The 25,035-nt window shown below is 44.4% G+C and overlaps 1 protein-coding gene and 1 long non-coding RNA gene across 2 annotated transcripts in view; both read right to left on the bottom strand.

Moving 5' to 3' along the window:
* Positions 1-13,617, bottom strand: part of LOC144826009 (uncharacterized) — a 425,789-nt gene extending 412,172 nt beyond the window's left edge. The window contains exon 1 of the long non-coding RNA XR_013609668.1: positions 13,531-13,617. This is a non-coding gene — a long non-coding RNA (uncharacterized LOC144826009). The remainder of the gene's footprint in view (positions 1-13,530) is intronic.
* Positions 13,618-13,959: 342 nt separating this feature from the next.
* The window catches only part of PRKCSH (PRKCSH beta subunit of glucosidase II), a 260,110-nt gene continuing 249,034 nt past the window's right edge, over positions 13,960-25,035 (bottom strand). Inside the window, exon 17 of the mRNA XM_078684189.1 lies at positions 13,960-14,250. The gene's annotated coding sequence lies outside the window, so the exon portion shown is untranslated. The remainder of the gene's footprint in view (positions 14,251-25,035) is intronic.

Genomic DNA, 25,035 nt, shown 5'->3' with positions numbered 1-25,035 from the left:
AAACTGGTCTGGGAGGTGTTGTAACAGCTGCTCTAGGGTGTCGTAGTGTGCCCTATCGTATCTGGCCAACAGAGCCTGCGTGTTTGAGATGCGCCATATGTTGGCCGCCTGAGCTGCTACCCTCTTCTCAGATGCCTCCAGCACTTTTGACTCTTTGTCTGGGGGAGGAGCTTCACCCGTGGTTTGGGAGTTTGCCCTCTTGCGGGCATTAGAGACCACCAAAGAGTCCAAAGGCAACTGGCCCCTTATGTAGGTCGGGTCGCCAGGTGCCGGTCTGTATTTCTTCTCAATGCGTGGGTTGACAACCCGTGATCTTGTGGGTTCCTTGAAAATGTCTGCAGCATGCTTAAGGACCCCTTTCAACATTGGGAGAGTCTTGACAGTTTTTTCAGCAGTAGAGAAAGTGTCAAAAAGGAAGTCCACCTCCACGGGGTCAGCATGCATTTTCACTTTATGGTTTGTAGCTGCCCTTTCAATTAAGGCATTAAATGCCGCAGAGTCCTCAGTGGGAGACGGCTTTACATTATAAACCTCAGGATCCTGGACCGTCTGCTGGTCCCCCTGGTCACCAGTGTCCATCCAAGAGTCCTGCTGCTCATCAGGCTCTGTATGAGCAGGAAAATTGTAGTCCTCATCTTGCTCCCCTCCATCCCCATCAGAGTATGTGGGTGAAGGTGTTGCACTCCTCCTATGCTGAGGAAGAATCTGCTCCACCAGAACCGGTGTTTCTGCTGCAGGCTTCTTACGTTTCAGAGGAATGGTAAACGACTGCAAAGGTTGTGAAGTAATCTTCCTCTTGTATAGCGTGAGTTTCCCGGTGTCGGCATCGATGAAATGCTCCGACCGTTCTTCAACCAAAGGGTGTCGATGACCCACAGTCCCAGCCGGGTGAGTTGACGTCGACACAGTGTCCTTGGGCACCGACCGCGGTGCAAAGGCCTTTGGCGCCACCTTAGGCGGCAACGTGTAGAGGAGCGGTGCCGATGTGGTCTTCGGTGTGTCTGCCGGCTTCGGTGCGGAAGGAGTCTTCGGTTCCGATGCCAAAGCCTTGTCCTTAAGGTGCTTGAGGGAGTCCGAGACCTGCTTCGTAAAGGAAGCGGACGGCTTCGTCGATCCGACCGATGTCCTTGGTCCGCCCCCAGGGGAAGACCCGAGCGTGGATGACTTGTGCTTGTCCGTTCGAGGCGCAGGAGCACCCTTGACTGGTGCGCCACGATCACCGTCCACAGCTGCAGACGTCGATGCCGACGGCTTCGGATCGACGGGTTTCCCTTTAGGAGTAACGACCCCAGACGTCGGCTCCGCGCCCTTCACTGACTTCGCGTCAACGGGCCCCTTGGTCTTTGGCGCGACAGACTGTCCCGATGTCGGCTCGACAGCCTTCTTGGACGTCGGCTTGTCTACCTTGCTTGACACCGGCTCGACGGGCTTCTTCGAGCTTGGCTCCTTAACCACCTTCGGCACCTTTGCCTGTTCGCCAGCTTGCATCGGTTTGGAGGCCCCCGAAGACGACGGCGTCGGCACCGGAGCAGACGTCTTCGGTTTCGATGGCGTGTCGGCCAGTTTTGTTTTCATCGATACCGAGGGTTTCAGTTTCGGTTTTGATTTTAGTAATGGCGGCTCCGCGGAGGTGTCCGTAGCCGGGCTGGAAGGCGGGGCCGTGGATCGAGGTGTAAGGTCTTGGGTAAGGCCGCGTGGCGATCCCGTGACCTGAGCCTTTGTAAGAGTACGAACGGGGCATAGCTCTTCCTCCGAACTATCTTCCATGGCCCCATATGCTTCGTTGTCGTCCCCTACCTTCTCGACGAGTTCCTCAAGGACTTGACTGTGGATGTCCGCTCCATCGTCGGACTCGACCTCCACCGGGGTAGGGGAAATCTGCAGGTGACGCACTTGCTCGTCTTCCGCGGGGTCGTCAAAGATGTCCACCGGTGCCGGAGCCGATCGCTGGGCCTCCAGGCGCGCCACGCGCCGAAGATTGATCGTCTTCTTTGATCGAAATCTTGAACAGGCCATACAGTTGGCCTCGTCGTGGTCCGGCGACAGGCACTTGTTGCACACAGGATGGACGTCAATGTGTGGGTACTTGGATCCACACACGGGACATTTCTTGAATGGACTCCGCTCCATGCCGTCGAAGTCTTGCTGCGTCGACTAGGCCCGATCACCGAAGAGTCACACGACCCCCGGATATCCGACTCCACGAGCTGGAAGATAGACGGGACCGAACGCGAACAATACCGACGGTGCAAAGAAGGCCTTTTGGCCTCGAGAAAGTTCTATCACGATTCCGAACAGGAGACGTCGAAATCACATCCGAACCCAATGGCGGAAAAAAACAATCTGGGGATGGAGTCGATGCCCATGCGCACTGTAGTCCAGGGGAGGAGCCACCTATCTCGTGATACTTCGAAGACTCTTCCAGGACAACAATGTGCAATCATCCGGACCCAACACTAGGCGGCGATCTATGCTACAGATATGAATTTAGCAGCCCACATGCCTCGAATCTCTTCTCCTCTTCCGCTGCCCATGCTTCCATTTCCTCCTACTCAGTATCTACTACGGGGTGTGTTAAGTGTTCTACCACTGCATGTTCCTTCATAGAGACAGATGGTCCTGCAAAGTCTTTTTCGATTGGAACGATTGACAAGTGTTGCAGTCTTCTTCCTTGTGCTCTGGTGACAGACAAGCTGCAGACTCTATGCAGGTCAGTTCGCGGAGATACTTGGAGTGGCACAGAGGACAGAATTGAAACAAAGGCCGTTCCAGCGGCATAAGACTGGATATAACGAAACAGAGTGTGAGTCGACCGACTCGGCTAGGCCTGAAGATCGCCAACGATGTCTCCTGTACCGAAGACAGAGAGTTTTCCTATTTCATCTACACGCGGAGAATGGTGAGACGCGTACAAAACATTACAGACTAGGGTACAGTGGGTTACGCACCGAGGGGATCCCGAAGAACAGTTTCGAACCGGAGCGCCGCAAACTACGTCCGAACCAGATGGTGGAAAGAAAACAATCTAACAATGGAGTCGAGGCCCATGGGGGCTATCACTGAAAGAAGGAGTCACAATCCCTCGTGACTGGAAAAGACTTCTTCGAAGAAAAACAATGTGCAAACATCCAAACCCAACACTAGATGGCAGGAGTATGCAAAGCATGTGTATCTACAGCACACATGCCTTAGAACATTAAGTTATATAAGGCTCACCTTATTAAAATAGATGGCGCAACACTGCTTGTCCCACAGCCGCATCACTCATTTCAGAGGAATCCAGACAGTAATGCTGTGTGAAAGTGTGTCTGCTGCACCATGTCACCACTTGACATTTTTGAATAGGCCCAGTGGCAAAGAAAGCTGTGGTAGAAGAGACAGCCCTGGTAGAATGAATGTAGACTTTTCTCTTCAATGGTTTCCCGGCTTGTTTGTGACAGAATTGGATAGCCGAAGCGATCCATCTGGCTATACTTTAGACAGTGGGAAGCACTTACAAAGGTTTCAATAAGTGATGAACAGCTGATCCGCTTTTACGGTTGTGTTCTTTGCAAGTAGAACTGAATACATCTTTTAACATTCAGGGTATGTAAAGATATTTCTGCCATAGTTTGGGGATTAGCAAAGAATGTTCTCAATACTATTGGCTCATTCAAATGGAAATCCTAAAGATCCTTTAGTATGAACTTCAGATTGATTCTTAGCACCACACTGCCTTGTTTGAATTTCATGAATGGTTCTTTAATTGTGAACAGCTGAAAATCAATGAACCTTCTTGCTGATGGGAGCGCTAGTAAGAGCACTGTTTACCAAGTTAGGAATTTTAGATCTGCTTTGTGAATGGGCTGAAACTGGACTTTCATTAGTTGTCCCACCACTATACTAAAGTGTCAAGAAGGAGGCGGTATATTTACAGGAGGAATCACTCTGAAAGACCTTGAGAAACTGCTTGATCACCTGGCTACCCCATAGCAAAGATGATTTATCCGACCTTCTGAAAAGTGATATTGCTGCCAGGCGTACTTTAACAGAAGAGCGAGGAAAGTCAAACTTCGTGAACTGTAGCAGATACGAAAAAAGTTGCTCAATGGTGAGGAAATAGGATGAACATTCGTCTCCTGATGGAACAAACAGAAATGCTTCAATTTAAGATTGTATGTTTTATTGGTAGCATCAGCTCTGGCCTTTGCGAGAATCTCTCTCCAATTTGCAGGTATATTCAAGGTTGCAAACTCACTGAATTCAGCAGCCAGGCCTACAAGTGTAATGATGTCAGAGTCGGATGAAGTACCTAGCCGTGTTTCATCATCAGTAACGTTGGTATGGGCTCCAACGGATTGTGGCTCTCTTCTGAAAGTAGCAGGAGCTATGTGAACCAGAATTGTCTGGACAACCTGAGAGCAATCAAGATTACTCAACAAGGTTCCTGCTTCAATTTCTTGACGAACTTCAGAATCAACAGGATTGAGGGAAAAGTGTACGCAAAGATCCCGGACCATCTGATCCAAAATGTATTCCTCCACGACCCCTCCTGTGGGTGCCAGCTTGTGCAGAATTGACATTTCCGATTCTCCCTTGTCACAAACAGGTCTAGGTTTGGTTTGCCCTTACATTCGAGAATCTCGCCCAGAATCTGTTGGTTGTGCTCTCATTCGTGACAGCCAGCGTTTTGTATGCTCAATGTGTCTGCTAGGGCATTGGTTGTTCCTGGCACATAATCTGCCTTGAGTGCTCTTTGATGATGCAGAGCAAATTTCCAAAATCCTGTGCTTGCTGCAATAGGGCTGATACCATGTACCTCCATGTTCGCTTATATAACGCATGCTGGTGGAGTTGTCCATGTGAATTAGCACTGGTGGCCTTGCTATTCTGGAAAGAAATGAGAGTAGGGCCAATGCTATGGCTCTAAGTTCCAGCAAGTTTATTTACATTTTCTTCTGGAGGTGGTATAACTTTCCGCTGATTGCCAAACCTGATGATTAGCGCCCATTGCTCCAGTGACACGTCTGTGGAGGTTACAAATTTGGGGAACTGAGGTAGTCATGTTAACCCTTTGGATAAGTTTGCACCCTGTATCAACCATTACAAGGACGTGATCATGGTCTGAGTTATCTAAATGACGAACAATCCTCAAATTTGTAACCATTACCTGTCTAACTCCTTTTGCACAGGTCTCATGTGAAGATGGCAATTTGGAAGTAGTGGAATACAAGAGGATATCAGTCAGAGGAGTGGTTTGTAGAAGCAAACTGAAACAGACTTTTTTCTGAGTAACTTTTGCGCTAGCTGCTGAATCCGTATTTGCCTTTCTTGTAAGGCGAATGCCTGGTCTTGAACCGTGTTCCCAAGAAGGTCAACGTTGTTGACAGTTTGAGAGAGATTATTTGCTTGTTGGCCGTAAGGCTCAGGCTGTTGAAGAGCATTAGACAGATTGTTTATCTTTGGCTTCCTGCCGATAATTAGCTGTTTTTATTAGCCAATTGTGGGGGTATGGGAATACCTGTACCCCTTTTTGTATCAAGTTAACTGCTACTAGAGCCAGACATGTTGTAGAGACATGGGGTGCTGATTTAAATCCCAACGGGTGGACTTTGAATTGGTAGTGTGTGCCGGCTGCCTTGTATCTAGGAATTTGATACTTTGTGAATTGGGATATGGAAGTATCTGGAGATCTAGCGCTGTCATGTGATTTCCATGATTGAGGAGATGAGGATTTATCTTGAGGGGCAACAATGCAACAGGATTGTTTTTCTTAAATATAAGTTGAGTTTCCGAAGGTCTGGGATGAGGCGCCAGTCTCCTGACGTTTCTTTATCAGAAAGAAACAAACACAGAACCAGATTACCCTCTGGGTAACCGGAACCTCTTCTATTGCCCCTTTGTTGAGCATGTTTGAAATTATTTGCAGTAGCAACCATGGATGAGGAGGAAGTGCCCCCCTGGGGGGTGGGGGATAGGGAGTATTTGGTGATTTTTTTGTGTGAATTCCAATGTGTGTCCATGAGTGATTAAATCTAGCACCCATTTGTCTATAGTTATGAGGGACCATTGAGGCAAATAATTTGAGATTCAACCCCCAATTTGACTCAGCAAATTGCGGGGAGTAACTGGCACAGTTGAATGGTCACTGCTTTCTGGCAGGGCCTCTCGCCTGAGGAGGTTGCTTCCTACTGGATGCTTGTTTTGTGTACGTCGCTGCTGGTGGCTGTCTGTATTGTTGCTGGTGATACGGAGATAGATACTGGCTCTGAAAAGGCTTGTATTGCTGCCTGTGCGGTTGATAACCTCCTCTGTAGGAGTATAGCCCTCTTTCCCTTGCTCCTTGAAAGGGCCATTTTTGGATTTGCCTTGTTCCAAAAGATCTGGCAGTATCTGTGTCAGATGTGATGGCTTGCATAACATCGTCTATATGCTTGCCGAATAGTGCCTCACAGTCCTATGGCATGTTGAGAATTTTGCATTTTATTTCTAGCCTGAATGATGTTGCCTTCAGCCATACCTGCCTCATACGGTCAGCTGCACCTGCCAGTTATCTAAAGCCAGTTGACGATATGTCTATTGCACAATCAATTATTTCTGCAGAGGTTCTCTTTCCCTTTTGTAAAATTGTCTTCGCTTCTCCTTTCACATCCTCTGGCAAGAGGTCAACGTATGTGGAGATGTCCAACCACATCTGCCTGTCGTAGCGGCCTAGAACAGCCAAATAATTTGCTGCTCTGATAGTTGTGGCTGCCATAAAGGAGAAGTGTTTTCCAATATTACCTAATCAACGGCTGTCCCTATAGGGTGACGTTGAAATGGGAGTAAAACAAATCCTTAAGAGACGCTGGGCTGCTTGTGTTATGACAATCAATTTTAAGGTGGCTAATTAAACATGCCGGGGAATCATCGGCTGACTTATATTTCTTGTCTAGGCAGCACTGCCGATACTGTAGCTAGAGTTTTCGTAGTTTTCGTATTTTAATGCCTCCCTCCCAGATAAAATCAACAATAAGAATGGCCTGGACAGATGTCTTCATGGGTCCTTTAAAGTTGTAAAGGAAGCAATCCGACTGCTTTGTCATCACTGGAAGTTGGAACCTCTTACCTACTCTTTCCATCAGGTTGTGGAAGCCACCGATGTTGTCTGGTGGAGAATAACTGGAACAATTGGAGATAGTTTTGTTCAATAACTTCTTCGAGCAAATATTTACATGGGTATGTACAAGGACCAACATATCTTCAATGAACTCATGCCCTTTTTTGAAAATGTAAAAAACTGGGTGAGACTCAGATGCAATTTTCTTTATTTCGTCTTGAGAGGAAGAACAACTGGGGGACTTTATTCTGTGGTTGACCACCAGCAACAAGAATCTCAGATTTTGTGAGAAGAGGAGCCGACAATATGTGGAATTCCTAGATATATGGATTATGGGAGCACAAAACCATATAGAAGTGGTACTCTATAGGAAACCCACCGCCAAGAATACCCTTCTAGAATTTGGGAGTTATCATCCTAACTACAAGAAATATTCTGTCCCAGTTGGAGAAGTTTTGAAGACTCATAGGAGTTGCAGCACAATGGAGGATTATGTACATAATGTAGAAGACCTGAAGAAGAGACTGATCCAACAAGAGTACCAAAAACGTTTTGTTAGACAAGCCTTCAAGAGAGAAATGTTTTACCATCGTGACGCTCTCTTGGAGAAACAGAACAAAAGGGAAGTTGAGCACAAAATGGTGTGCGTTAGCAACCATTCCAAACTTAATTTTAAGATACAAATAATTTTCGATAAGCACTGGAATATACTCAATGTGAATGAGGAAAATCAAAGATTGGACCGACCGATGTTTGCATATAGGAGAAACGGAAATCTGAGTGACAAGTTAGTACATTCCCGCATGAAACAGAGGTATAGAACACATCAAAGTACCATACCAGGCACTACTCCTGTGAAAGGCAATCACCGTTGTGGCACCTGTCATGCTTGATCGTCAGACATATCTGCTGAGAACATAACAGATATTTCATTACACTGAATGATCAGATGAACTGTAGGAGCAGTAAAGTAGTGTATCTTATCCTCTGCCCCTGCAACTCCAGATATGTTGGAGAAACAGGGAGACAGTTCCGTACCGGATACGTAGAACATAAGACAGCTTTCCGGGCTAAAAAACACACAAGCCCCCATGGTAAAACACTGCATTGAAGCAAACCATAATGAGAATATACTGAGATGGATCATTTTGGAACAGGGGAAAAATAGACTGGGGACCTCGGAGATCAAGTTACGTGAGGAGGAAAACAATTGGGATTTTTTCTCTAAAGACAAATATAATGGGGCTCAATGAAGAAATCTTCTGGCTGGATGTGTAGCATAGAATCATTTGTTTTGATGTACAGATCTGGACACAGAATCAGTATTTCTGCTAAGGTAGGGACATATCATCCATGAGTTGTAATTAAAACCTTTGAGAGAGGCTGGTGTAGTAGATATTCTGCTTTCTATCAGAAGAGGGGAAAAAGAAATTATCTGTGATCCTTTCAGCTTCCTTGGTTGCTAATGTCAAAAATTTAAAGGGGAAAGGGATCACTTGTCCTGAGTAACCAGGGTTTTGTTCTCCTATTCGGTTCCGGTGCCGATAAAAAACCCTCATTCACGTACCAAGGCTCGATAGGCGGTATATCTTGGTTCTCCTCCTTGCTGTTAGCGAAGTTTTTTAACAAGGCATTCTTTCCAGTATCAATAAAAGTTTTTCAACACTGGTCAATAGAAGCCTTTTTTTACTGCACAAAATCCCTTCCCGCTTTTGCTTTCCTTTTATTACTAAATCACTACTGTACTAACCAGTGGTTCACCTCCGGGTGGAGGAAGCTCACAATTAAACCCAATGATGATGCTGTCACGTCGCTAACAACAAGGCGGAGAACCGAGTAATCCCCCCTATCGAGCCTTGGTACGTGAATGAGGGTTTTTTATCGGCACCGGAACCGAATAAGAGAACACAACCCTGGTTACTCAGGACAAGTGATCCCTTCCCCCTTTGGTTTGGTAGTAGATATTCTGACAGTGTTTTTTAGGCTACTGAATCTATAGTTTTTAACACTAGCGGTTGATATAAGGGTGTGAGTGGTCACGGATCCATTTATACATTGATATAGGATTATTTATGTTTAAAACATGCATCATATGGTGGTATACTTTTCGACCCGAAAGTCTTCATATGGCAGCATCGGTACCGGATAACAGAGATGCGTGAGGACAGAATTCTAGTTGGACGTAGCTGACGCAGGAGGTCAATGGTCATAATGAGCCACGTAATATGCAACCAGGATGTGACTTCGCGTGTACGCATAGATGCGAGAGGAGGTAGAAGCATCTCAGCAGTCAGCAGATATGGGTTGGCTGTACATAGTACTGCTGTTTAATCTTTTGCTCAATAAGTCTAGACGTTGTAGGGGGATATTTGGCGAGTAAGTGTTAAAGAAATGCTGAGAAAGGTTTTGTGTCTGATTTTCGGTCGGCAAGTATATTAACAATCGGTAAGGGGGAAGGAATTAAGACCTGGCTCCTGCAGTTCATTTTATGAGAGAATAAGAACCCCTCTGCGAGCAAGTGGGGTCAGATTTTTAAAGATTTAAAGAAGAGAGCACCCTTATAGAAACAATGGGAAATCATCTGTTTGTTGTCATTCATTGCCAGGTGCTGGATAGCTTGCAAAGGGTCACATAGAATTTGGAGTAGACTGAATGGGATTCTATTTTAAGGGACCCCAGGATAACATGTAGTAACAATCATCATCACTCTGTCGTATATATGAGGCAGTAGAGTAGAGAATATGAGTCTTTGGTTTTACTTACCCGATTATACTGAGATGTAGGTTCATAAGTATTTGAAAGAGAAGTAACTATGCTGATTTGCTTAAGAAATGCATATTAAGATATGGACATCCACAGTGGGGCGGATTCATTAAGAGATATGAATCCCGTATACTTTTATACTTCTGTGAACATGAAGTAATTTGACTAATGAGCTGAAATTCTGATTTTAGCAGTTTACCTTGTGATAAAGCGGTGCATTTATTTTTCTAAGAGAGCAAAGTCTAGTTGTTGGGTGCTGAATTGTAGCTTCTCAAAGCTCACAAGAATAATTATTAGAGAATTGACATCTTCTGCCTGGACCACAACGTAGCTGATACCTATGTGAAGACTTGCCCCATTGAAAAGGTCAGTAGTCTTGGATCATTAGCAACTCCATTTACAAATTTGATGACTAGGAGTATTCTCCTCGAAATTATATTAGAACTGTGGAGATGACCATGTATATTAAGAGTCTGATGGGCCACTCTCGTGTTTTGTCCTTCCATTTTTTCAGTCTGCATAACGGTGGAGAATCTGATTATCTGGAAATTTTAGTGGGACACCTCAGTACTTGAAACATTTTAAAGAGTAAGCCCCAGATTTGCGTGCAATCTTTACAACTACATGCATGTTCTTTCTCTGTTCCTTCAACACATGCGGGTGTTTTCTTATACGGTTTTCTAACGATTCCATAATCAGTAAGAAGTAAGTAGCTGCTGTCATATTTATAGGCATTAGGTGACTATAGTTACTTTCTTACTTTTTGGTTACCTGCACTGGGTGATACAATAGTCTTTGCATGAAATTCTTATGGGCACTGTGTGGTGACGTGATAGTCCAGTTAGTTTGTTGGTTTGTAGAATAATGTTGAAGTTTGTGCTCCAATATATTGAATGTTGTAAAGATCCAGATCTTACAAGGAAATATTGATACAAAAGAAGTTTTTCCAGATGTTTAGTTTTTTGTTGCCCTCTTGGTGTGTACCTAAACTTAAATAAACAAGAGGCCTGAAGAAGGTGGTAGCATAATTCTAAACACCACTGAATCGTGTGCAGACTAATCTTGAGCCCCGTCTAGTGCCACTACACCAATAAGAGAGGATAGAAGAGAGTCCATCGGTGTTTGCGGGATCTTTTTCCAGATTGGTGTGTGTGCGCTGAGTGCATGGCATGGAGAGGGAGGTCTACTAGTAGAGAGAGAGAGACAGGAGGTCAAGTGGAAATGTATGTCTAAGTACCAATGCTTTTTAACCTGTTTAATGATTGTGTATAAAGCAATATCAGTTGAATCAATTTGTTATATTTTGTATGATGTATAATAAAGAATTTTAATCAGTAATAAGTGAATAATTTTCGATAAATGTACGATAAGACGACAACAAACAAATGGCAAAGCAATATGCTAGATAAATAAAAATATTTAAAGTGTGGTCTGGATCTGTTGAAGAAATTAGAAGGTAAAATATTTCAGGCTAGCAGGATCATTTCACTGTATTTTTGTAGTCTCCCCCCCCCTGGTCCTAAGTCGTTAGTACTTTTAAGGAGTGCCCTCATGTACAATTTTGGAATCTACTGGTGGTGGGACTGGTGGTGGTGGGATTAGGTAGTCAACCCATTCATTGGGAACTGATATAGTGTCCGTAATCTTCCCTTTCCTCATCTGAGGTAAGTGCGTCATCCACTGGTGGTTCTGCTAGTGTTCTAGCCAGTGTCCGTAATGGAGTTGAAGGTGCAGTTAGAATAAGTGGTGTGCACATAACGGGTTTGAACCTGTGGTGATCGCACTGGTCTTGCTGGGTGCTCTGGAGAAGCAGCCAGTGCAAGCTCTAGAAACTTCCTTTTGTAATTATTTACTGGAGTCAGTGGCATTTGTACTGATTCTTCATGCAGCTCCTGGCGACCATAACCTGAATATTGTTCTCTATATTGCTCAAGTTGTTCTCCGGAGGCTTAATACTCTTCCTCATAATACTGGTCCTCACTATCATTCTCTTCACATTTTACATGCAGCTCAGAAGGACTATGTTTTGCCCCAAAAGGACCTTCGTTCTCTGAATCAATATCAAGAAGATGTGCATGTGGAAGAGGGGAAACCTTACTCTGTGATGTGTGCATAGGCTCTAATGTCTCTGTAAACTATCTTTCCCTTGTGGAAATCATTGACAATGGCATCAATGGTTCTCTCTCGCCCATGCCGTCATTGGCACTGTAGTCGACAAGGTTTTCACTGGCAGTGTCATCGCAGACAGTGCAGTCGACGCCGGTGTCTTCACCATCAATACCTTTGTTGAGGATGTCTTGGTTGACGGGGTCAGATTCAACAGGGTTTTTTCATGGACAGTATTGTCGTCAAGGCTATTAGCAATGCCGAAATGATTAGTGCCGGTGGCGCACAAGCAAAGGTCAACATTGTTGTTGTAGTAACTGTTGACACTGCAGTCATCAATGTCGTTGAGAATTCAAGATGTGGTTTAGAAACCACATTTCAGAGATTTTGTCATCAACAGTAAAGAGGATGACTTCAAGTGTATCTCCTTTAATGAAGGAGTAGTAGGTTCAGACTGGACCTATTCTGAGACTATATTTCCTTTTTGAATTAAATGTAAACGTTCCTCTGACGTTTTTGTCTATCCTGATGACCCCTGAAGGGTCTTTTTCATTGTCTTTTTTTGGTGGCCCTGGAGGCACTCGTTCATAAGAACTATCCCTTTTATGGGATTTTTCAGTCTTTAATAGTTTTCCCTCTCTATCTTTTAATGTCTTGAGAAAAGGTGCGGTATATCTTACATACCTTTACCTTATGTTCAGGATGTAAATAGTAGATTAACTCCTTATGGATCTTCTGAGTGCAACCTTTTCTTTTCACATAGCCTTAACAGTCCGATCCTTGCTGGTTCAGACATGTTTGCTCTGTCAGAATCTGTATATGTAGGTCTTAATTTGTACCTGAAGTAAAATCTTCTTCCAAATAGAGTAATACAGTAGAAAACTGAGCAGAGCTCAGGGAGACTATCATCACATGAGATGCGGTAGAAAATCTCAGGGACTAATGGGGAGTGTTCCAGAGGGTGCTGTCTCCTGACTGGCTGAACTTTGGTTGTTCTTAAATAACCAAGATAAGCTATTGAAGTGAATGTTTTTAACATTAACTGCTATGTATATCGTTGACTACTCTTTTCTTTGATATCATCGGACTCCCACTTAGATGACAGAGAATTATTCAAGTATGTGAATCTATGACAGATCCAATACTGGAGATCTTGCAATGTCCGCTGCCAACACTAGATGGGAGGAGTATTCAGAGCATGTGTATCTAAGGCTACACATGCCACACACAAAGATTTCTCTTGAAAAGGTATTCCAAGATATGGTACAGAGGATATTATGTGTTCGTGAATTCAGTAAAAATGTCATGATGATTAACTGTGAAGACTTCTGCTCATCTTCACCCCCTGGATTTCTGCACACTATAAATGTCATGTTGCATTACATTTATCACTGCTTGTTGCTCTTTGGGCAGTTTCTAAGCTCTTTCAGTGGAGGCAGATGAAGGGAATGAAGCACAAGGAGAACTCCCTAGGTGCAAAAAAAGAGGACTAAGGAACGTGCAGGCATTGATAACAGGTGTGATAGCTCAATGTAGCTATTTAGCCCTTGAGGCCCCAACTCCTTCCTTTCTATTCTTCCTACCTGGAAAAAGTTCTCCTCAAATGGCCCTGCCCTTGATCCTCGTTATCGCCAACTTGCATCATTTTTTGGGGACTACGCCCTCAAAGTACTACAAAAATAAATAGATAAATCAATGTAAATACAAAAGTAAACACTCAAAAGCTGATAATAGAGTAAGTGCAAATCTGATTAAGCTAACAACAAGTAGAATAGTTAGTTACCCAACTCAATTGCACTCTTGTAATCAACTTCAAAGAAAGAAAGGATGAGCTGGGCAACATACACTTGATGTTGTGTGCTGCAGACTGAACAGAGATCTTTAGCAGATCATACCAGGATGCAGATCTGTAACCTGCATACAGATTGGTGTGTACCCACCACCACAGAATATACTAGAGCTACAAACAGTACCGTGTCTTTGTACACAAATATGCTGGAAACAACACACAATTCGTTTTAGTCAGGCTGCCCTCTTTTAATTATTAAAACATGATTCAAAGTCTCAAAACAGACAAAACACAAATGTTCACAGTTTCAGGAGGTATGCAGATGACATGTGGGGGGGGGGGAGGAATGTTTTATTTATTTTGCGGTGATGATTTGAGGAAGGATTTTTTTTTCTGTGTTCCTGATTGCACAATATGTTGCTGGGTTCGCTCTGTATTCCCGAGTTCTGCCATCTGGGAGGAGGTCCTCTCTCCAGAACATGGTCCAAAAGGCTGCACCTGGTGCAGAAAAAGCCTGTCAGGGGAGAGCAGAGGGGAGAAAATGATGGTTAGGAGAGACAGAAGGAAATTAAGACAACGGAGAAGAGGCACAGAAAGGGGAGCATTGAGGAAAAATGGGGAACACACAGGAGAGGTACAGGAGTAGGAGATAGGGGGACATCCTAAAAGAGGAGAGAGAAAGGGAAGGTACGAAAGGAGAGGGGCAACAGGTCAAAGTGAGAATGGAGAGGGAACTAGAGGAAAGGGAATTAAAAGGAATAGGGAACGAAGGAGAGCAGTGAACAATGGTGAAAGGACAAGCAAGCCAGAGAACAGGGTTTTAAACAGGAAAGGTAAAGAATTATAGCAGTTTGAAAGATAGGATAAAAGGAGCAAGCAAGAGAAACAAATCTAGGATAGGGATGGAGAGAGGAATAGAAAGTTAGGGGAAAAGAGAAATTACAGGCAGAGAAAATGGAAATAAAAGGAAGAGGACTAGAAAGATACAGCAATTAAGAAGAAGGCAGAGACGCGTAGATTTGAAGTGAGAGGGGGAAATCAAGGTGAGATCTAAAGAGCTGTAGAAAAAGAAAAATGGAAAACAGTTGGGAGATAGAAGGTTGATGGGAAGAGGAGTAGAACTGAGTGTGTGAGAAGCCATTGTTTTCTGAAGAAAGAAAGGAGTGGTAGGAAAAAATTGTGTGGAAATAAAGATGGGAGATTGGGAGTGAATGAAGAGTGAGTGGGAGGCAGAGAAGTCATTGTGAGTGAAGGACAGAGGGAGAACACACTGAAAAGGATTCCCAAGATCACATAAATTGATGTTATTCCACCTCCAGGACACCATTTCTGGGCACCAAATTGCCATTTATACCTTGCAGAGCACCATCAGTTTTCTCTCAACATCTGTCTGACAGGTTCATTCTTTGCTCCCCCTTGCTCCATCATTACAACCTCCCCCTATGTTTGGCCCCTCAGTGCTCCCTGTCGCTATTATTCAGACTTGAAATATGACAACATGGTTTCAGCATGGGATCATTCAAATGCATTTTAAAATTTCAATGGTATATTCAATACATTATACTGACAACGAATGAGTATAAACTAATAAATAAAGACAGACCAGAGAGCAATGTGAATCAAACTTTGGCAATTCATTACTAACAAAATTTCAGCAAATCTATCGCAAACACAGAACATAACATGCTCAGCGCAAAAAAGGATAAATTCACTGTGTAAACCAATATATGTAGTTCGTCCAAAAGAATGGACTAAAACACTTTTGTGGCGATTTTATACGCTGGGTGAATTGATGATCTGGCTACTTGCCTCTCATTATTAGTGGCTCCAGACAATGGCTGAAAAATAACCAGTCATTCACAGAATGATACTTCAGGGTGAATGGATAATCCAGTGATTTACCATTTTTATTAGATGCTGTCAACAAGAGTTTAAACCTTCAACCCTCCCATTCAACTTGGCCTATCTCCATCATGGACCAAATATCAATAAGAGCTTTAGCACACTTTCTTCTGTCTTACTTGTTGACCCTCAAATAACCGAAAGGTCCAAACACAATAGGCACCAACTTCTCGAAAGACTAAATACAATACATAGAAATTACAGAGTACATATTCAAATGGGCATTAGTTTTCCATACACACTGCAATTTACCTAAAAGCCTCTCGCCGTTTTACACTTATGGGCTATGCTCTCTTGCATGAATTTGCACTTTGTGTTGACCCTTTTTGCATTGAGCACTTTATGTTCTGCCCTTGAAATACATTGTTGTGGAACAAGGTTGCTAATGAACTGCCTACGGTTTTTTTTGAATGACGTTTTGGTCAGTAAATCTTTATTTAGGATTTCTTCCAACGGTCAGCTATGTTGCACAGGAAGGTATAGTCCACACTCACACCCTACTATTTACTAGCGTCCAGGGCCTCTGCTGGAGCATGCATAAAGAGAAAGACTTCCCTAGCCCTTTAAACTATTAGCGTTAAACAATGCTCTCTTGGTCGTGCACAAAGAATCCTGCTGTTACAGGAGCAGCACTTCTGCTTCAACATAACAGCTTTGATAGGGGTCTCTGGAAGGGAAAAGTGTGACTTCAGGAGCAGACTGCTGTTTGCAGCCACCTGCTCCCCTGCTGGTGTGAAGTCTATTGTTCTGTAAATGCACTTAACAGTCTCTTCTTAGAGCAGGTAGCACAGTCTCTAAATAGACCCTTCTTCTCTTTCCCAGACATTCTACAGAATGTAGTTGAAAACAGGTCACAATATTCTCAAATCCAAGAGAAAATAGAAAGAAATCAATTTCCTGAAAAGCTGAATAGCTAGAGTTTGAGCAGAGCTCAAAGGAGACTCCCTAGCACAACGTGCCGGTAGAAAATCTGAGGGGCAAAAGGTTCCCTCAGGAGTGTTCTAGAGGGTGAGGAGCTCTGATTGGCTAAGGGAAAAGTTTGGTCCTTTTTTACATAAAGGTTATGGGTTGCAAAAGGGAAATGGGCCTAGACCTCTTTTCAGTTGGCTATACTTCTAAGCATTGCTTTTTATGTACCGGAGACTACCGTCTCGACGACGGGGAATGATTCAGGTATGTGAATCTATGAAACCTCCAATACTGGAGTAAATTAAAAAACTGCAAATAACTAAAAACTGCTTTACTTACCTTTTCTCTAGGAAATGTCCCATTGTGGTATCTAGGCATATTACACTGAGTAGAAAAAGTAATCCATAAAGTAATCTGTAAAGTAATCTGTAAAGCAATCAAACGTAACCTAACAGTAATTTCTACTATATTGCAAAGATTCACAAAACTGTAACAAAGACATTGTCATTTAGCTTGCTAGTATTGTTCAACCTGCATTGAAAAGTACCATTTACACTGACCTGTACCAGGCATGCTTGGTTCTAGGAAATTGGTCAGAATTCAGTCTTTGAGTGCGTGACATCATTTCCTGCCTGAGTGTGTACAACAAATGCTTAACACTGCCCTCTGATAAAGCCTTACTGCTAGCCCACACTACCACAAATAGAGAGTAAGGTGCTATCTACTTTTACCTATGCCTACCTTTGGGATTACAATGGACTCTGTGTACACTATACCTCATTTTGGTATAGTATATACAGAGCCAGGTTCCTACAGAAAGGAGTATAGCTTCTCTTAGAATGTCCATACAATCTTGTGAAGGATAAAATGTCAATACTGGAAGAGTTCAGGATCCAGGCAGCCAATCTCAAGAATAGTAGGTTAGGAAGCAGCATCTAGCCTCAAAATAAACAGAAGATCCGGTTTGAATGGCGGGTTCCCATGTGGTATTCTGGCAGGTAAAGAGGGCATGTGAACCAACACCAATGGGCCAATTCCAGTGCTACTAAAATCATTCATTCTTTCTCTAATGTACGACAGCTTGATGATTATTCCTAGAATTAAAGGTATTTGGGGGAGGGGGAGTGAGGGAGTAGGACGCGTAGAGAAGTTTGATGAGCCAGTTGATCAATAGAACATTATACATTGTGGCTGGTTGGTAAAATTAAGAGGTGAAGTCTGGGCATTTTCTGATCTCTGCGTTGGCGAAGAGATCCAATTGAGGGAAGCCCCAGTTGCACAAAATGTTGTGAAGTACGGAATAATTAAGGATCAACTTGTGGCGTTGGTGACTAGATCTGCTTAGAGTCTGCGCTTGAGTGTTTTGGACTCCTGGGATAGGAGTTGCAGTGATCCTCAAGTTCCTGGCTATTAACCAATTCTAGATTGTTTGGGTTTCAAGAGACAAGGCTCTGGATCTCGTCTACCCCTGCTTATTTAAGTAATACATCATTGCTGTATTGTCTATCTGAACAAGGAGAGAGGGAAGGAAGACTTTCATGCCCAGGTGCACCGATCACAGTACCAGCAGATTGATGTGATAAATCAAAATCTAAGTTAGAGAACAGTTGTGGCATAAGTCACTGCACACTCAGTTGTTTCCAAAGAACAGGTACTACACTCCCAAGGCTAACCATCCAACAGCATCCCACTTTTGAACAAACCTTGCAAAGAATATGGGAGGGGCACTCTGTATTTATCAATCCAAAAATTTGTTTTGGAACCATTACAGAGTATTTGAAAAGCATGTAAATCAATCTAGTGCAAGAGTCCAATTTATTAATTTAATCCAACTTGTGTAGAGGTCTAATTTGTTGGTCAGGATACCAGGGGCGAATACATGAGTAGATTTTAAAACGTGTTCTTTGTTTCCATCTTGTCAAACACGTTAAGAACAGGGACACAGCCAACACGTTTCGTCCCTTAGACAGTGGCACTTCTTCAGGGGGAAAAAAGTTTTTCCAACATTACTCATTTATGATCCATAAAGCTCCTCCAACAATCTTACCGTAGCATGAGCCCCCTCCTATCTCCCAGTCCGGCAGTAACGTTCTTGTCGTGTGTTGTGATATTTCATTTCCTTTCAGAAATAAGTTTCCTGAATTCGAAGGTGATCAATGTGCGCACCCCAACCTGGGAGGGAAGCCTCGGCTACTACTCTCGGAGATTGAATGTCTTGATAAAAAGTCATTCTACTTAGAAGGTTCGCCAGTTGACACCACCACTTGAGAGAATAAGCTGCATTAGAAGGAAGAATGGTGTTGTCCTCATATTTACTAGAGAAGTGGCACCAGTGGTCTTTCACACATTCCTGTAGTGATCTCATTTGGAGACAGGCACTCGAGACAAGACAGATGGAGGAATAACTGAACCCATCACTGACAATAGTGGTTTCAGTGTCTGGAGGGTTGCTTTCAGCAGACTACAACATTTCAGAAGTCTATATTGCAGTCTCCGAACCGAAGGATACAATTTTCAGAGCCACTCCTAGATAGTGAGGGATTACACTGGAGCTGATGTTGATTTCTCATGACGGACATGCAACCCTAAGCGATTGAGAGTAGAAACTGACATCTGAAAATGCTAACAAGCTTGTTAAGACTTTGATGGCTTGATCAGCCAGTTCTACAGCGATGCATTGACTGAGATCTTGTGACGCTTGACAACAAACTTTGAGAATAAACTCAGGCAGACTTGGGGACAAATGGAAGGTCCCTGTACTAATAATGATTATTTGCTGACCAAGTAATTTGAGGTGCTTCTTGGCTACTGGCATATGGAAGTAGGCATCTTGAAGATCTGTAGTGTATAGCCAACACCCTTGATGGGTCTACGGGAAAGCTTGATGTGATGCCAGCATCCTGAACTTTTCTTTCAGTATGCATTTGATTGCCAGTTTTAGACCCAGAATGGCCCGTTCTTTTACGCCAAAAAGTAACAGAAATACATTAAATTCCTTTCTGTGGAGGAAGCAGGGCCTCCACAGCCTGTTTTTGCAGGAGTTATGACTTCTGAATAAAGTTGTGGAAGAGAAAGGCAAATTTATGATTTGCTGCAGAGCTACTGGCCCATTAGTTTAAAGCAACAAGATCTCAATAAAGTCAAAACATTACAGTATCCACGTGAAGCTAATATAGAGGAGTCTGCAGCTGCACTCATGACTTGATTGGACATAATTATCTCCTCATTATAAACTTTGACAAAGTGTTTTCTAAGATCTCCTGCTAGATCATAGACCATCTGCTGGAAGGAGTCCCATAAGGATCAGTCACATCTGCCTATATGGGGAGTAGCCCTTGCAGTTTTCATGATCGTAGCAGTAGTACTACACATTTTCCGCCATACAGAATCAAGTTTTCTACTTTACTTTTCTGGTGGAACCAAACACAAGGGAGTAGTGACTTGAAATGTGTAGGAAATTACCCTTTTTGACATGGTCATCTCCACTTTCTAAAATGCATAGGGCCCTTATATACAGGTGCCCAGTGCCAAGTCTCTTTCTCTTAACTGTACATTTGTTTCTCCAACTGGCAATACCTTTAGTCCCCAAACCTCATTCCAAGGGTGGTCAAGCAGAGCTGAGGTTTTGTGTAGACTACAGAGGTTTCAATGCGGTCACTAAGCCAGATGTGCACACTATACCAAGGACAGACGGACTTATTGACAGGTTAGGGTCAGCCATGTTTCTCAGTACTTTTGATTTAACATCAGGGTACTGGCAGATTGGTCTGACCCCTGGAGAAAAAGAGCAACCCGTATTCTCTACCCCAGGTGGACAATTTACAGTAATGCCATCTGGACTAAAGAATGCCGCTGCCACCTTCCAAATATTGGTGAACAAAGTCCTTGCTGGGTTGGAGTCTTTCAGTGCAGCATATCTTGATGATATTGCGGTCTATAGCTCCACTTCGCAGGATCACCTGATCCACACTGGCGAGGTTCTTGAGGCTCTGCAGAATACAGGCCTCACTATCAAGGCAAGCAAGTACAAGTTAGGGCAGGGCTTTATTGTATGCTTGGGCCGCCTTATAGGTGGAAGCCAAGTTCAACCCTTAAAACCCAATATCCAGACAATTGTGGACTGGGTAGCTCCATCCACCAAGACTCAAATCAGGGCATTCCTTGGCTTGACTGGGTACTAGAGGAGGTTTCTGAAGGGGTATGTCACCATTGTGACACCCCTCACAGAATTGACCTCCAAGAAAATGCCAAAGAAATTAAACTGGACAGTGAGCTGTCAAAAAGCTTTTGACACTCTGAAGGAAGCAATATGCTCAGCACCCATTCCGGAAGCTCCAAATTATTCTAACAGGTTCATAGTGCAGACAGATGCCTCAAACATGATAGGAGCAGTCCTATAAGCAACAGGGAGGGATTTTGAAAAGGACAATATTTATAGGGGTCCAGTGTACGTGTCCTATCTTAATCAGTAACCAAAAGATGTACAAAGTTCCCCAAGGGGTTAGTATGGCTGAATGGTCTCTCTCTCTCTCTGAGTGAAGGTGTATATAAGCGTCAGGGAAAAATTGTCCCTTGTCGGAACTAGGGATGCCTTACACAACTTACTAGCTTCTTGACCGCTGTCATTTTGCCAGAAGGTTGTCTCGTCTCATCATCGGCTTCCTGCTCCGGCGTCAGGCCGGCGCTGCAATGCCTGACGGGTAGCACTGAGTGCTACGCTTTTGTGGAGTTCTTTTGTTCCTGGCCGTTGATCGAGTGTGTGTGAGGGGCCTAAGTGGTGGAGTAGTGAGCGTGAGGGTGTGTGTGTTTAAAAGAGGTTAGTATAGTCTACTAAGACACCTTTATTCATGTAGCTAACTACCTTGTTAAAATAAGTGAAGGGAGGGGTACCGGGACTCAAAAACTATTGAGGTTGGTCTCGTTCAACCCTCGCCTATGATCAGGTCAACATGTTTCATGCCCTATCGGCAATTCTTCAGGACCTTAGTTGTGCTCATAAACTCATATTAAGCCCGCAAAGGGCTAGGGAGTGCGTAATATACAACCTGAGGGGTCACAGACCGGAGCAGGTAGGTGTCCTGCGTAGGAATCCACCCTAAAATGAAGGAAAATAAATAAATAAATATCCTCCATAGACACATACATACTGAAGGTCAATGTTGTATATATAGAGAGCGAAACACAAGGCCCCTTAAGTGAGGCGTTAATTTTCGCCCAATGGGGTCATGTGAATCGGCTGTGAGAGAGAGTAAAGAGATTATACACACCTTTTGTATTTAAAGGCGGTCAGCTATGTCCACATTGGGCGTCTAACAAATATTCCGTAACTCATGCGTATGTCAGATAATATATGTTAGTATTATGAGGAATGTGGGGCCATATGAGCTCAAAGAATAGGCAGGGGGGCAAAAAAGTACAGGCAGAGGGGACAAAAAAGGTATTAGTTGTCGATCTTACCCTCAGTCTCTGATGCTGGTCCCCACAGTCTGTTCTCGTGGGACTTGCGCTGTAAGGTAAGTATCTGCCAAAGATAAACAGGGGAAGGGGGGGGAGGGAAGGGAAGATGGAGTAGGGAGGAGGAAAACGGGTTTAGGATGGCGGGTGATTCTCCCGAGTGGTAGGAATGTGTGAAGAGGGCGGGAACGACCAACAATCCATCTGTGGTCTCGCCCACCACCCGTCGGTACCCGTAAAAACATAACACTCAGGGCAGGCTGCAGCGGGAGCGGAAACCCAGCGGGAACCGATCGGCCCCCAAACCAACCACAGCGCCATCCCAGGAATGAATCACGGTCCATCCCAATGGAGTTGTTACCTCCATGTCTCAGAATCGGGGGAAAGGGGCCGAGAAGCTGAGACGACCCTCTAGAAGGGGCCACCGCGGTGGTCGGGGACCCGGGGGCGCCACGCGTGTCGCGCCCACGCCACACACCCGAGTGAGGGCAGTTTCCAAGAACCCCTGAGTGGCGGGGAACCAAGATCCAAATGGCCTCGTTCGGCGGTCCAATAAGCCTGAGAAAGTCTCAGGGTCTTGGGCTTACTGCATAACACCCCCCTACTACATTACACCCCCTTACCTTGGCAGCGCGAGGACTTAACCTCTCGGCACCTAAACCCACACACCGGCGTGTCGCTCGGCACGTAGAACAGCTGGCAGAGTTCAACGGTGCCTGACGCCGTTAAGAGTCGTTGTCTGGGGGCGTGTACCGCCGTTGGTTGATTAGCAACGCTGGTCCGGGGACGTGGTGCAGGGTTATGACGTGTATGGGTCGGTGCTTTGGATTAGCGCGCCATCTTGGAATGGGGTAGTAACTCTAAGGGAGCCTGTGATCTCAGTGTTGTCCCTTCTGTTGGTAATATGGAAATCGAAAGGTTAAATGGTAACTTGTGATTAAATCCATAGAGATCCACAATGATGGATATTACGGCAGGGTCGGCCGCAGCGATTATTGTGATGGTGGAGGAGGGGCTTATCGGCAGGGGCGAGTAATGCTGGGATTGAGGCGTGTTAGTAGCCGTTTTAGTGAGCGACAATCCCATCGTTGAAAGCATAATAGCTGCAAGGGTGAACTGAGGGTAGGGTAACGTATAATAGTGCGTCACATCAGCCCCATCTTAGCGGGTGATAAAACCTGTGGAAGCTGTCAGTGTTTGGAAACCATGTCATGCAGGTTTAATGCATATGGATGTGGTTGGCTTTAAACAGGAAGTCTGTCACACTGGCATTAGTTTATTTGGCTAGCATATTCCAGGGAACGGAATCATTCAGTCCCTGGGTGTCTAATTGTAAACGGTGCACCCATCTCTGTTCAATTCTGTATAGGGCCTGTTGGTTTGATGAGGGATGCCATTCCAAAATCACCCATTGCATGCTCTCAGCGGCGTGGCCTTGTTGCTTGCAATGTTCATATAGCCGGGTATGAGTCTTGGTACAGCGAATATTGCTGTTATGTTCCATAATGCGAACCTTGACTATGCGCATCGTCATTCCAATGTACTTCAACCCACACGGGCAGGTCAGCATATAAATGCACTTGCTACTGTTACAATTCGTGTGTCTGTTCAGCTGCCATGTAAAGGTGTCAGATAGTTGGACTGATTTTGTTTGTGTTGTTTGGGGACAGACAACACAATTGCCACAACGAAAATGTCCCACAACTGGGGGCAGGTCCCAAAGGGTGTTCTGAGGGCGGATACTTGTCTTCTTTGGTCGGGTATGGACTAATTGGTCCTTGAGATTGGTAGTTCTTTTGAAGGCAAAACGAGGGCGGGGGATGTCCAAGTTCACAGAATTCAAGATACCCCAGTGAGTGTTCACTGTTTTTTTGATGAACGAGGAATTTTTTGTGTAAGAGGTTACACAGGTGATGATATCCTCTTTCTCTTTTGTGTGCGTCTCCAGGAGAGATTCTCTGTTATTATTGAGTGCTCTCTTCACCGATTGTTTCAGTAGTCTTGTCGGGTAACCTCGATCCTGGAGTTTATGTTGTAAGATGTTTGCCTCCCGTTGGTAGTCTATGGACGAGGTACAATTCCTGCGTAGTCTGAGAAATTGGCCAAACGGTAGGTTATCCCTCAGGGCCCTGGTGTGGTGGCTGTTGTAGAGGAGGAGGCTGTTTCTGTCGGTCTCTTTTTTGTAGAGGGTAGTGGTGATTCCTGTCGGGCCCAGCATGATAGTCAGATCCAAGAAGGGTATTGCATTTTCAGAGATGGTCCCTGTGAATTTCAGGAACGGATCCTGGTGGTTGATCCACGTACAGAAGGCATTACAACTAATCCGATCCCCTTTCCAAAAAATCAGGATATCGTCAATGTAACGACGCCATAGGGTGAGGTTCTCAAGGAATGGGTTATGTTCTGGAGAATAGATGAAATATTTCTCAAAGGCGGCCATATATATGCAAGCCACGCTTGGCGCGAAGGTTGAACCCATAGAGGTTCCACGGATCTGATGGTATAATTGTGACTCGTATTTGAAGAAATTCTCCGTTAGGGCTATGTTGGCTAATGCCATGACAAAAGAGATCGGGGTGGAGGATGTCCATTCTTCCGACCTCAGGGTGGATTCCACTGCCTCTAGGGTTGCCTGTTGGGGGATGTTCGTATATAGGGCTTCCACATCTAGGGTCAATAGGAGATCGACGTCTTCTCTACCGTCCACATCGTCGATCAGGCGAAGGACATCTCTGGTGTCCTGGAGGTAGGAGGGAATTTTCTTTACTACTGGTTGTAAAAAAAGACGTCACAAAATTGGGACAGTGGTTCCAGTAGGGACCCTATTCCAGAGACGATTGGTCTTCCGGGGACAGGAGTGACACCTTTATGGATTTTAGGAAGCGTGTAAAAGTAAGGTGTTACTGGTTCCGTTGTTATCAGGAAATCAGCTTCCTTTTTAGTTATCCATTCATTTGTCTCGCCTTCGATCACTAAACTCATGATGGTGGTGGTCAAACGTTTAGTTGGATCCGCAGCAAGGGGCCTGTAATGG

This window comes from Lissotriton helveticus, chromosome 1_1 (assembly GCF_964261635.1).
Source record: "Lissotriton helveticus chromosome 1_1, aLisHel1.1, whole genome shotgun sequence".
Lineage (NCBI taxonomy): Eukaryota > Metazoa > Chordata > Amphibia > Caudata > Salamandridae > Lissotriton > Lissotriton helveticus.
Note: the sequence above shows the minus strand (reverse complement) of the source record. Positions and strands in the feature narration are given on the sequence as shown.